We start from the raw sequence: 13,359 nt of genomic DNA, 5'->3' as shown, positions 1-13,359 counted from the left end.
TTGAATTGTGCTAGATTCTGAAATAATTAAATAATACTCGAAAAGAACTCCTAAACAAAGGACAGAGCGTCTAAGATCGAATATAACTAAGAACATAAAACAATACCAATCACATATTGTTTCTGTGTGCATCCACTAGAAACTCAGACTTCATTTAAATACACGCCTAATACTGCTAATTCATAAAACTGTTACATCGTAAGCGATTGCCGCGAGAAGACAAACTGAATACATAAATAAATAAACATATTAAACTTTGTAAGGGTATCTGAATCGGTGATCCGGCTCGTCTGGCGTGACCGAAGATCCAGCCGACTTCAGCAGGTGTTCACACTTACTTTACCGGTCTATTTATAGTTATGTACAAAAACAAAGTTGCCGTTCACATTGTACCGAAGCTTATTTATTAGGTGGAGAGGCGCGGGTGCGACGGCTGGCCGCGGTTGCAGACCCATCCAGCGCTAAATTTGAATTCTCTTCAACGTTTTTGTTGCCCGTCTACGAAGCCCCCCGCCGATCGAGCTGAATAGGATTTGATTACAACACATTGATACTTCTGACAAATATAATTTCATTGTAAGTCGATAATTACGATGAATTCGTTTCGCTGGTTTTTCTCGGGACTGTTGTTCGTTTCGGTACTAGAGAGCTTACTTTGACATACGGCCAGCATATTCAAGGAGATCCAATCTGATGCGTGTGATTGATTTTGAATTTCAATTAATAAATTGGCTAATGATTTTTTGATAATTTTATTTTTTGTGTTGTGTTTTTTTTAATAGTTACGTAGTTGTTAACGTGTTACATACTTATTTAAAAGTAAAAAAATCATGAATGGCTGACGGCGTATTTTTATATCTTTTCATTTCATAAATTTCATAAATGGTTTCCCAGTCGAAATGAGTTCAATCACTTTTAGGGTTATTTCTCGCGTTTATGTAATAAATTTTACCAATTTCAATATTTCGAATACGGTTCTGTTTTTCTAGTCACATAGATGCATATGTATATACATACATTCATAAGTACAATGACTAATTATTATTATGGCGACCAACTGCATTTAATTTATGACCTTTATAAAAATACACATTAAACTGAAATACAATATAAAATCTTCATCCGTAAATAATAAAAGCATAACAAAATTCGAAAAAGCGAAACAAAATTCACCTTGTCAAAATACATTTTAAATTACACACGTATTATGCACTTTAAATTCGCCATTATGTTTAAATGATGTCAAAGCTCAAATGCCGATGAATGACGGTGTTGAAATCGATCGTATAAATCTAAATTATACTACAATACAAAGACGAACACTTTAGCAAATTTTAAACTTTTATTAACTCATCATTTTAAATTATATATTTTTATCCCAGATCCATACTTTATATACTAACTAGCGACTCGCCCTTGCTTCGCTTCGGAAACTGTAATTTATTATTGATTTCTCCACTATTTAATGGATGCTATTATACATATAAACCTTCCTCTTTAATCACTCTATCTATTGAAAAAACCGCATCAAAATCCGTTGCGTAGTTTTAAAGATTTAAGCATACATAGGGATATAGGGACCGAGAAAGCGACTTTGTTTTATATTATGTAGTGATATCTAATTCTGTTAATAGATTCTATATTCTTAACTAGTAGAAAAGTTATTTTATATAATACTTTTAAAAAAAAAAATTCATTAGTTGAGAGCTGGTAACCGCAAAATGAGAAGTCGGGTGCCGCGGGTGTAGGGTTGGAGCAGTGCGGCGCGGGAAGGGGGAACGTCTAGACAGGCCGCAGACGCACGGAGGCTGCGCCGGCACCCACGCACACTAATGCACGGTGCATCGCCCGATTTCACTTAAACCAACACAGACACGCGGTGCAGTCTCGGCTCTGACCTCTACCATTGAGAGGGACTTTGCATTACACATACTTACCTTGCTACTAACTTTATTTTTGTAGTCATTTTGAAGACAAAGAACGTCAAATGCATTTAAAGAACATCTTGTAAAATTTAATTAAAAAAATTTAAAAGACCCTATTGTCAATACGTTTTTCAATATATTCATAATAAAAAGAATATTTATCGAAGAGAACGAATGACAATGAATTTATGAAAAGTCTCTAATTTAGAATGGAATATTCAAGATTTTCAATTTAATGTTACAGTTTTACTATTATAAATAAATCAGAAACGAAATGTAAATTCCAACATGTAAAAATAAAATAATTCAGAAGAAAAAATTACAACACCAATTTACAAATATCTTTTCTATTTATTCATAAAATCTTTCTAAGCTTTTAAATATTTTTGTTTTTTTTTAATTTATTCTTTGTAGGTATATTTTGTCTTCATTTTATTTTTATAAAACATTTTAACAATATTATAGCAAGGATAACAGGAATGATGTTACGTCATTGTCATTAATTGTATCAAATTACAATGACGGGGGATCGCCGTACACTTTATTTGAATTGCTGTTGTAAACGAAGCCAGGATGCGTTTATCGCTACAAAAAAAACTTGAGTCCTGTTTTTTTCTCACTACCAAAATTTTATGATAATAATTAAATTAATAATGTGGTGTTTTAATTCAATATTATGTTGCAGTTTAATAACAGTAGTAGAATCTCATCAAACACCGAGAGCATTGGAGCAAAATTCGATATGTGAAAAAAAATACCCTTCACATCTCACGTTTTCCTCAATTCAAAATTTTAAAAAAGCTTTTTCTATGCAGGTACGTCTGATAATGATCTGAGTACAATTTAAGAGAAACCTGACTTCCAACATAATAAAAACGAGATATAAAAATAAAATATTCTTAGGAATAGACGGGTAAATGTTATAGTTGCATCTTTTATGATTACAGAATCTTAGTGATACCTAATAATCTGTCCGGTTATCAATGAGAAGTTACGAGTATGCGATCCCCGCTTTATCCAAACTAGATGATCCTTAAGTCCCTAATATAATAAGATATCGGAGTTCTATAGCCCGTTATAGAAAAAACTGAGCTCACTTTTGTTACCTAAATATATCTAATCCTATAAAACTATAAAATAAATACTATAAAACGTTCTATAATTTATTTACTCGGAATATTTTATAAGTCGTTGAAACACCGTGGTTTTATTTTAAAAAAATCCTCGTTTTTGCTAAACACCTAACCCAATCTTCATTAATTATTACTTTATTCTTACTATGCCATACTTCATTTCTTCGTTCCTTCAATGATACCTAGTTTGGTAGGTATTATTTACCTAGTATGTAAGTATAGTATACCAAGGTAAATTTTCAGCCTTATGTCTTAAGGTTGTTAATGGTTGTCATGTCTACGGGCTCCAACAGCAGGTTAGCTTGACCGGTTTTTATGTCTATAGGTACAAAGAGACCTGGTTTGTCGATTAATTAAGCATCCATCAAACGTATAACAATTTAAGCTAACTACGTTTTTGCTTTGAAAACAATAGAATTAATTTTGAATGCAGGATCGACTATCTGACTAATACTTCTATAACATGTACCTACTCAAAATGGTAAATGCATAATTCAAATTACTTTTTTTATTCTCGATTATGACCTCTAAAATTTCCTTTCCAGATATTTTGTATTATATTGCTGTTATTTAAAAGCCAAGCGCGTGACATTTATTTAAGACGGTCAATGTCAACGATCACATGGTACACTTTTTACTAGGTAAGTGGTCACTAAAACTCAATCGTGAATATCGCCACCGACCTTGAAATACTAAGCCTACATTTTTGATAAAATAACGATTCTCCCAACAGCAAATTGCATGACTGCTTTGTGGTAGAGCTAGGAACCTACACGTGCGGGTTATAGAGCGTGCGACCATAAAAGATGACGAAAAAAATCGGTTGTCTGTAAAGTCGGTTTACTGATGATAGTTGAACGTGACAATGTCATAAGAAAATACTGATGGAATGGCTTCATTTTTCAAAAGAAAATTTTAATTTTATTTGTTTGATAGATATTTTGTATGGATATAGAGAAGGAGGTAACTGGAAATCACTATTGAATTGATCAAGTTACATTTATTTGTACGTATAAATACATTTATGGCAATTTTTTTTTTTACAACGAATATTTTATATTTTAAATAGACGAAAACATGTAAATGTATTATTGTATGGCACAGCTGTCCACGCGGATGCATCGCTCACTCAAGTAGGAGAGAGACAGATGTCGAACGCTGCCGAACGCGGAGGCCGATTGTGCCTCTTTGTCGCTCGTTGCGCGCTCTCGCTTGCACTTCAAGCCTTAAATGGAACGCCTCAGAGCGAGGTAACGCCGTTGTCACGTCAAAAATGCATATTCGATTTATATTACCCGGCGTTAATTCCTGTTCTTCTGTTAAGAACGTTTAATTAGAAAACTCTATACCTACATTCCTACCTGCGGAATTTGAACACCGGACTAGTCGCATCATTCGATACAAACACACTGAGCGTCCTTTAGGCCGCGTCGACTTCACTTTTCTGCATAACGACTATACGACCCTTCAAACCGCTATAAATTACTGCTTCCTGGCACATATGGTCAAGACAGTGAAACCTGCCCGTGTGAGATAACAATACGTTTCTGTCTGGAAGGCTGTCTGAATTAGCTGTTATTGAACTCATACTTATGTATTTTATTGCCCTTGTAGTAGACAAGCATCCGGCCCACCTGATAGTAGGTGGTTACCATCGCTCACGGACGTCAATGCCTGGAAAGCCAAGCCGCTGTCAACCGTAAGCTTCGGTTCAGTGTCTCGAATTGAGCTCCGGTTTTGGTGAGTATTGGTCGTGGTAAGCCCCCAGGGTAGACCTACAGACAGTCCGCACATCTTCGTCATCAAGAAAATTTTTGGTGACATCTTTGTAGTTTAAATTTTAAACTATAACCTTTATAGGTATTATTGTCAAACAATTTTCTAGAATTCACCGTTATGCAAACAGACTTACATTCAATAAATGAACTGAAAAAACTCCGCAAACTATACTGCGATTCAATATCGGTATCAGTTTTCGACGTAACAAGATATTGAGATAATATTTCAATTGCAAAATATTAGAACGGCTATCTATTCATTCTTTCTAGATTATTTACTTCAGATTAAATTACAGCATAGCAACCAATAGGGCATATTAGATTAGTTGAATACGAAATGATTTTTCTTAACTTCACCGATTTCTGAGACCTTTACGAAAAACCGGTAATTCGTCCTGTTAATGACAATATTCTTCTTCCTATCAGTCGCATGCACTCTTGGCAGAGTGGTCGTGGTCATCACTTCGGGTGGTGGTGCGCTTCACCAGACGTCGCCATTCTTGTGCACTCGTTAATAGGACCGTTTAGAGCTGCGTTTATTTGTTCGGTCCATCGTAACGGTGATCTGCCGTGCGGTCTTGTACCCTCTATCATGCCCTGCACCACAATGCGCTCAACTGAGTCGTCACCCCGCCGCGAGACATGCCCGAAGAAAGTGAGAATGACAATATACAATTATTAAAAACAAACCTAGGAATGACTGTATTGAAATTAAATGATCTGGATCGAACATATATCACATTTATCCGGTATGTGATAATCCACGATTTATTTATTTATTTATTGCTTAGATGGGTGGACGAGCTCACAGCCCACCTGTTGTTAAGTGGTTACTGGAACCCATGGACAACTACAATGTAAATGCGCCAACCACCTTGAGATATAAGTTCTAAGGTCTCAAGTATAGTTACAACGGCTGCCCCATCCTTCAAACCGAAACACATTACTGCTTCACGGCAGAAAATAGGCATGGTGGTGGTACCTACCCGTGCGGACTGACAAGAGGTCTGTGCTACCAGTAAATAAAACCGTTTAACAACAACAACGAACAAGTGGCTACAGCCCAATCGGATGGTCCGACTAAATTCGCTCGATTCTCAAAGCGAAGCTGCATGATCTTTCAATGATTCCAAAGATAGGCAGAGAATGAAGAGTATTGTCAAAGAAAAATTAATCTCTCATCTGGAGATCACTACTTTCAGTAGGTAATAAGGAAATCGACACGAGAGGGTGAATGTCATAATCTTTACTGTACAAGAGGTTATTTTGAAATGTAGCTAAATTCTCTTTCAGGTCATAGTTGAAACTTTTACGGAATATTATTAAAGTAGCCAGAACAAAGTATATTCGCGATTTTTTTATGTATGAAGTGGTGGTTACGATGTCTACATACTTAGTCTGGCCATAAATACTGTTACAATTAAAAATAAACAAAATATTACATTTGAATTTGGAATCTGTCATTTTTATATGATTGCTCATTGATGTAGATGGATTGTAGATTCGTAAATTTTCATTTTGATAATTGAAGATGGCGGTGATGTTAAGCGGAGGACATAGACAATTAATACACTTTGAATGCAGATTGTTCTTCAACTGCCCACAACAGCCTGGCACCTAATTATGCAGCGTTAGCTATCATAGAACAGAACATATTTGACATACGCCTGGATCGCCCTAACGACATATTCGGACCGTCGCTCTACCGAGCGGGTGAATTTACTCGGTAGAGTTAAATTCCCAATCAAGACAAACCTATCAAACCAAACGTAATTAAGACCCTTAATTAATCTATCGCTTTACTTTACTTAGTCTGCCCATAAATACTGTTACAATTAAAAATAAACAAAATATTACATTTGAATTTGGAATCTGTCATTTTTATATGATTGCTCATTGAGTTTTCTCATTTTGGCGCCAATACATTGTACAATATTTTGCGATATTAAAATGGAGTGGGATGATAAAGAGAACCGAATCGCTGTGATTGCATTACACAAAGTAGGTATGGAGCCAAATGCAATTTTTAAAGCTCTCCATACGCTTGGTATAAGTAAAATGTTTGTGTACCGGGCTATTAATAGGTGCAATGAGACCTCCTCAGTTTGTGACAGAAAAAGATTTGGCCGTCCACGTAACGCTAACATTGCGATAACAGGGTTCCGTCTTCATGGAGGACCGCCCACGTCCACCCTATCCCCAAGAAGGGTGACCGGTCGAACCCATCGAGCTATAGGCCTATCGCGATAACTTCCTTGCTTTCCAAGGTGATGGAGCGAATAATAAATATACAACTCCTGAAGTATCTTGAAGATCGCCAGCTGATCAGTGACCGACAGTACGGTTTCCGTCACGGTCGCTCAGCTGGCGATCTTCTTGTATACCTTACTCACAGGTGGGCTGAAGCCTTGGAGAGCAAGGGCGAGAGGCTCTTGCTGTGAGCCTTGATATCGCGAAGGCCTTCGACAGGGTCGCATAGGGCACTTCTGTCGAAGCTACCATCTTACGGAATCCCTGAGGGTCTCTGCAAGTGGATCGCTAGCTTTTTGGATGGGCGGAGCATCACGGTCGTTGTAGACGGTGACTGTTCTGATACCATTACCATTAACGCTGGCGTTCCACAAGGTTCGGTGCTCTCCCCCACGGTTTTCATCCTGTATATCAATGACATGCTGTCTATTGATGGCATGCATTGTTATGCGGATGACAGCACGGGGGATGCGCGATATATCGGCCATCAGAGTCTCTCTCGGAGCGTGGTGCAAGAGAGACGATCAAAACTTGTGTCTGAAGTGGAGAACTCTCTGGGGCGAGTCTCCATATGGGGTGAATTGAACTTGGTTCAATTCAACCCGTTAAAGACACAAGTTTGCGCGTTCACTGCGAAGAAGGACCCCTTTGTCATGGCGCCGCAATTCCAAGGAGTATCCCTGCAACCTTCCGAGAGTATCGTGATTTCGAGCGATGTCCAGTTTCGGAGTCATTTGGAAGGCAAAACCAAGTTGGCGTCCAAAATGCTGGGAGTCCTCAACAGAGCGAAGCGGTACTTCACGCCTGGACAAAGGCTTTTGCTTTATAAAGCACAAGTCCGGCCTCGCGTGGAGTACTGCGCCCATCTCTGGGCCGGGGCTCCCAAATACCAGCTTCTTCCATTTGACTCCATACAGAGGAGGGCCGTTTTGTCCGGCCGGATTGTCGATAATCCCATTCTCACGGATCGTTTGGAACCTCTGGGTCTGCGGAGGGACTTCGGTTCCCTCTGTATTTTGTACCGTATGTTCCATGGGGAGTGCTCTGAGGAATTATTCGAGATGATACCGGCATCTCGTTTTTACCATCGCACCGCCCGCCACCGGAGTAGAGTTCATCCATACTACCTGGAGCCACTACGGTCATCCACAGTGCGTTTCCAGAGATCTTTTTTGCCACATACCATCCGGCTATGGAATGAGCTCCCCTCCACGGTGTTTCCCGAGCGCTATGATATGTCCTTCTTCAAACGAGGCTTGTGGAGAGTATTAAGCGGTAGGCAGCGGCTTGGCTCTGCCCCTGGCATTGCTGAAGTCCAGTCCATGGGCGATGGTAACCACTCACCATCAGGCGGGCCGTATGCTCGTCTGCCTATAAGGGCAACAAAAAAAAAAAAAAACCTAGTGTTCCTACGAAAAAGGTGGTCAAAGCAGTAAGGAAATGAATTAGAAGAAATCCTGTCCGAAAGCAAAAGATTTTATCTCGGGAGATGAAGATAGCACCTAGAACCATGTCGCGTATTTTAAAAGATGACTTAGGACTGGCAGCCTATAAGAGACATACTGGTCATTTCTTAACTGATAATTTAAAAGAGGATAGGGTGGTAAAATCGAGACAACTACTGAAGCGGTACGCAAAGGGCGGTCATAGAAAATTTTTGTTTACGGATGAGAAATTTGTTACAATTGAGCAACATTTTAACAAACAAAATGACCGTATTTATGCTCAAAGCTTCCCAATTAGTCGACAGAGTGCAACGTGGGGACTATCCGACTTCAGTGATGGTTTGGTGGGGTATTAGCTATGAAGTAGTGACTGAGCCATACTTTTGTGAAAAAGGTATCAAAACATCGGCACAAGTGTATCAAGCTACCATTCTTGAGAAGGTAGTGAAGCCCCTTAACAACACCATATTCAATAATCAAGAATGGTCCTTCCAGCAAGACTCGGGGCCAGGTCATAAAGCTCGGTCTACGCAGTCTTGATTAGAAACGAACGTTTCGGACTTCATCAGAGCTGAATACTAGCTGTCGTCTAGTCCCGATCTTAATCCGCTGGATTATGATTTATGGTCAGTTTTAGAGAGTACGGCTTGCTCTAAACGCCATGATAATTTGGAGTCCCTAAAACAATCCGTACGATTGGCAGTGAAAAATTTTCCCATGGAAAGAGTGCGTGCTTCTATTGATAACTAGCCTCAACGTTTAAAGGACTGACTGTATTGCACAGCTAATGGAGACCACTTCGAATAAGCTTTTTATACTTTAAATTGTTTTATATTTATGTATTAGACTAACACACTGTGAAAGTAATAAATGTTATTTGCAATAGATTTATTTTTATTTTTATTTGTAACAGTATTTATGGCCAGACTAAGTATAAATAAATTTACTCGTCAATAGAAATTTATGTGTGTATTTAAATCGCTTGTTACTTATGAATTGTTGAAAGGCTCCACCAGGAGGTGAGGCCTGAGTCCCGAGGTAGTGAAACAAAGTAGCCACATGCTCCGGTGCATTGCGAACTCGGTGCACTGACCCGCCCGCCTAGAAAAGCGCAAGCTCTTTTTGATTCATATTTATATTGTAAAAACGTACAAAAATTAGACTAACATTACTTTTAGCTGAGTTTGAAGGAACAAAAATTGTGCCTTGTGTCTTTATGGACTTGATAATAATGTCAAATAACATAAAAGTATATGACAATGGGCCCTAAAATCCTTGGGCCCGCGATCTGCTCTCAACACCTGCAGATCGTTGAATCTCACATACCCCGCGCGCCCCCTAGGCGCGGGGACCTCGTAGGAGGTTCGGCCCCAGGCCCGAGAGGAAAAAAAAAAAAAAAAAAAAAAAAAGGTGACGAACTCTTATCAACACAAGATATTTGACAGATGTCTGAATCTCGCTTACGACATTTTCAAGATAAGCTTGCATATACAAAAGTTCCGAACAACATTCGGACCGTCGGTCTACCGAGCAATTACACCCGCTCGGTGAAAGATCTTCCCTTTGTAGTATACCTACAGTAGGACATATTAACATAGAAAAAATTATAATTAATTTAATGACACTTCAAAGTGGCAACGTCCATTCGACCTCGAATGCATTGTTAGAACGGCCGGGCAATAATATCCTCGGACATAAATTGCTGTAGACGCGAAAATGAACTTCCGGCCTACTTGATATGAAATGTTAACTGAAGCCTGTTTGAATAAGGGTTCGAAAATAAAAAATTGAGCTTTAGTATTTATGTTCAAGGTTTGAAGAACTCAATTGAATGACTTGCTGTACTTATTATCTTTCAAGAGTAGAACAACAGTTACCACTTTCAAAACACTTCCAAACCAAAACACGATTTTTATGGTGTGAAGCTGATGTAACTGTGTTCTCGTCTTTAATAATCGCTAACAAAAAAAGAATTTGTAGTAAATAACAACTAAAATAAAACAGTCATGCATTCAGGTTTTCAGAGTATTAAGTGGAGCGTGAACCTGGCTGCTGATCTAGTGCAATAAAATTTGAAGAGAAATCCGGTGGAAAACCCGAATCATAAAATTTATTGATTCATATACGGACAAGTTATTCGGTCGTATTAATTCGTAAAGCTATCATTAAAATCTTTTGATGTAAAATGATAGTGAGGAACGGCTACAAGTAGCTTATCGACACTATTGATAGTTGGCGCATAGTTCGGTACTACCGCTTTGCTGCTCAGGCACGGTTTCTTTTTTTTTTCCTACCTAAGCTGATAGCCTTGAGAGGCTATATCAGCGGAACCTTAACTAGTAGGTGAGCTCACGGGGCTCAAACCTGACGACGTTGCTAACACGAACCCTAGCAAGAGCCGTGCTTCGCAGAATCTACCACCAGATCGGAAACGCGACCCACTGAGAAGATCCGGCGAGAAACTCGGTGGGCTGTGTCCGAGGGTTAATTTACTCGTCGAGCCCTTCGTCGCAAGCGACGGGTTCGACGAGAACGATGACCGGAGCACGGTAGATGAGATAACCATTATTCAAAATGAAACCTTGAGAGAGCTTTTAAATAATAATATATATGGGCTTTATTTAGTTAACCGTTTCAAAATGGACAAGAAGCGCACTACGTCACAAAAATATGTTGCAATTTAATCTTCATAATTCAGTCTTCCGTGAATTTGCGTTGATCAGAACAGTCAATGTCCGTAACTTGTGGTTTCCGTACTAGCTATGACTAGATCTGTTTGTGATACAATTTCCTAAGAATTTCTGCTATCTCCTACACTCTTCATCATGAATATAAGATTATTATTAAAGACATGCCATGAAACGACAGCGACAGTTCACATTACTATCAAAATATAAAAGCAAATCATAGCTCAGAGAATACACGGTGTAGCGACAACCAGACTAAATCTCAGAGCCTGAATTAGGGGGGCGATCTAAGCTTGTGTCTAAATGAAGACACCTTTGAGCATAGTCTCCCAAATTTAATTTAATTCAACCCATTTCTATTTCCAAGACTTCTCTCTGCTCGCGTCCGATAGTATTCGAATTCTGATGATGTATCTAGCGGTATTTGATATCGAAATCGTTTGGAAAGTAATGTCAATGGCTTTAAAGAAGTTCTTGCAGAATACGTGACCCATAAATAAAAATTTAACTTTTATTAATATACCCACCTCGTTTTTCAGTGCCCATTGTGAATAGATAAAACACAACATTTCATACATAATTCTATTGTTATTTAAATACATGCTCAAGCAAACGTTTTGAACCAAATTATTGTGTGATTATTAAAGTGATTCCTTTGTATTTCTATTTTAAGAACAAGGAAAAAACGAAGTGTACTTGCGACTTCGAAATAAATTTAGATCTAAATAAAATATAGGTATTTCATATTTTAAGACTAATTTGAAATGTGACGAGCATTACAAGACGAGTCTAATGTACGCTCGGGACTTCGTATACGCGTTAAAATTATTTTTGTTTTGAAAACCGACTTTGTTGATAGAAAAAAGAACTATTTTTTGTGGTATTGTCTTAGGTATTCGCGAGTCGAAGATATAATTAAATTAGTGGCAGAAATAGTTTTCGTGGCCATGGACTTCTATAAATTAAATCGTGAAGTATTTTCTAAACGTCTGAAATAATGTTATTACTATAAAATACACGAGCTTTTTTTTTATTGCTTAGATGGGTGGACGAGCACACGGCCCACCTAGTGTTCAGTGGTAACCGGAGCCCATAGACATCTACAACGTAAATGCCACCACCCACCTCGAGACACGAGTTGTAAGGTGTCAGTTTTAACAGTACAGAAGCAAAACCGCAAAGGTATTATAGTTTTAAGTAAATTTTTTGGAAGTTATAGGAAATAGCCAGATTTCAACGCGTTGATAACATTAAGCAGGGTAAGTTTGGGTGGAGGCGAATGAGCCAGAGCTCAAATGAGGCAGACTAAAAGTAACAATAAGTACAGGGCATAAATAGCGGCGGAAGGGCGTCTAGTAAGCCCGCATTGGTATGTCCCACTATCCAGCCCAACTCTGCCGTGAAGCAGTAATGCGTTTCGGGTCGGACTACCATTGCACTGCAAAACAGAGACATAGAACTAAGGTCTCAGGTGTTTTCGATGTCTATGAGCCCTGCTAACACTTAACACCAAGATGTTCGTGAGCTCGCTCACCCATCTAAGCAATAAAAAAGCCTATAGACTGTTTTTTTGCATTATGTTTTGTGTGGTTTACTCCCTAAAATACCTACAAGTTAAGACCTACTTCACGTTCATCCGCTCGTAGTGGTTATTACTTCAACATGTTTTCCTAACAATCTTCATACACTCCAACTCCGAAATCTTATATTCAACATTAGTCGATCTCACCGTATTTAAAGAGTTCTGAAAATTTATCAATACATGTGAATCAGATATTTTCTTATCCTTTCAAGAATCCGTTCTAAAATTATTTATTTTGTATTTGTTACAGTTGGTAAACATAATATTATTAAGTTTGAAATAATAGACTACGAGAAAATAGAACCTGAATTGTTAATAAATAGCAATTGCCCTGACGTACCAATAAAAAGAATGGCCATAAACATACTAAGAAAAACTATCTGAGAAATAAGACAGACACATAGTCTGCAACGTAAAAATAATGCAAAATAAACTATGATCGACACAGGAATTAAGCAAAATGATATATTGTGTTGAATTCCAATAAATGCAACTAAATTATGACCGAGCTTAGCTCGGTTTTTTTTTTGATAACGCCATCTTGTTGTGTTTTTAAAGA

At 38.2% G+C, this 13,359-nt stretch overlaps 1 long non-coding RNA gene across 1 annotated transcript; it reads left to right on the top strand.

The window, feature by feature from the left end:
• Positions 1-293: 293 nt before the first annotated feature.
• On the top strand, positions 294-2,048 carry LOC149502023 (uncharacterized). Its single transcript, XR_016323810.1, has 2 exons — positions 294-576; positions 1,701-2,048. It is a non-coding gene; the product is annotated as an uncharacterized LOC149502023 (long non-coding RNA).
• The last annotated feature ends 11,311 nt before the right edge of the window (positions 2,049-13,359 follow it).

Source organism: Bombyx mandarina, chromosome 11, assembly GCF_030267445.1.
Source record: "Bombyx mandarina strain Sakado chromosome 11, ASM3026744v2".
In the NCBI taxonomy this organism is placed as follows: Eukaryota; Metazoa; Arthropoda; class Insecta; order Lepidoptera; family Bombycidae; genus Bombyx; species Bombyx mandarina.
Note: the sequence above shows the minus strand (reverse complement) of the source record. Positions and strands in the feature narration are given on the sequence as shown.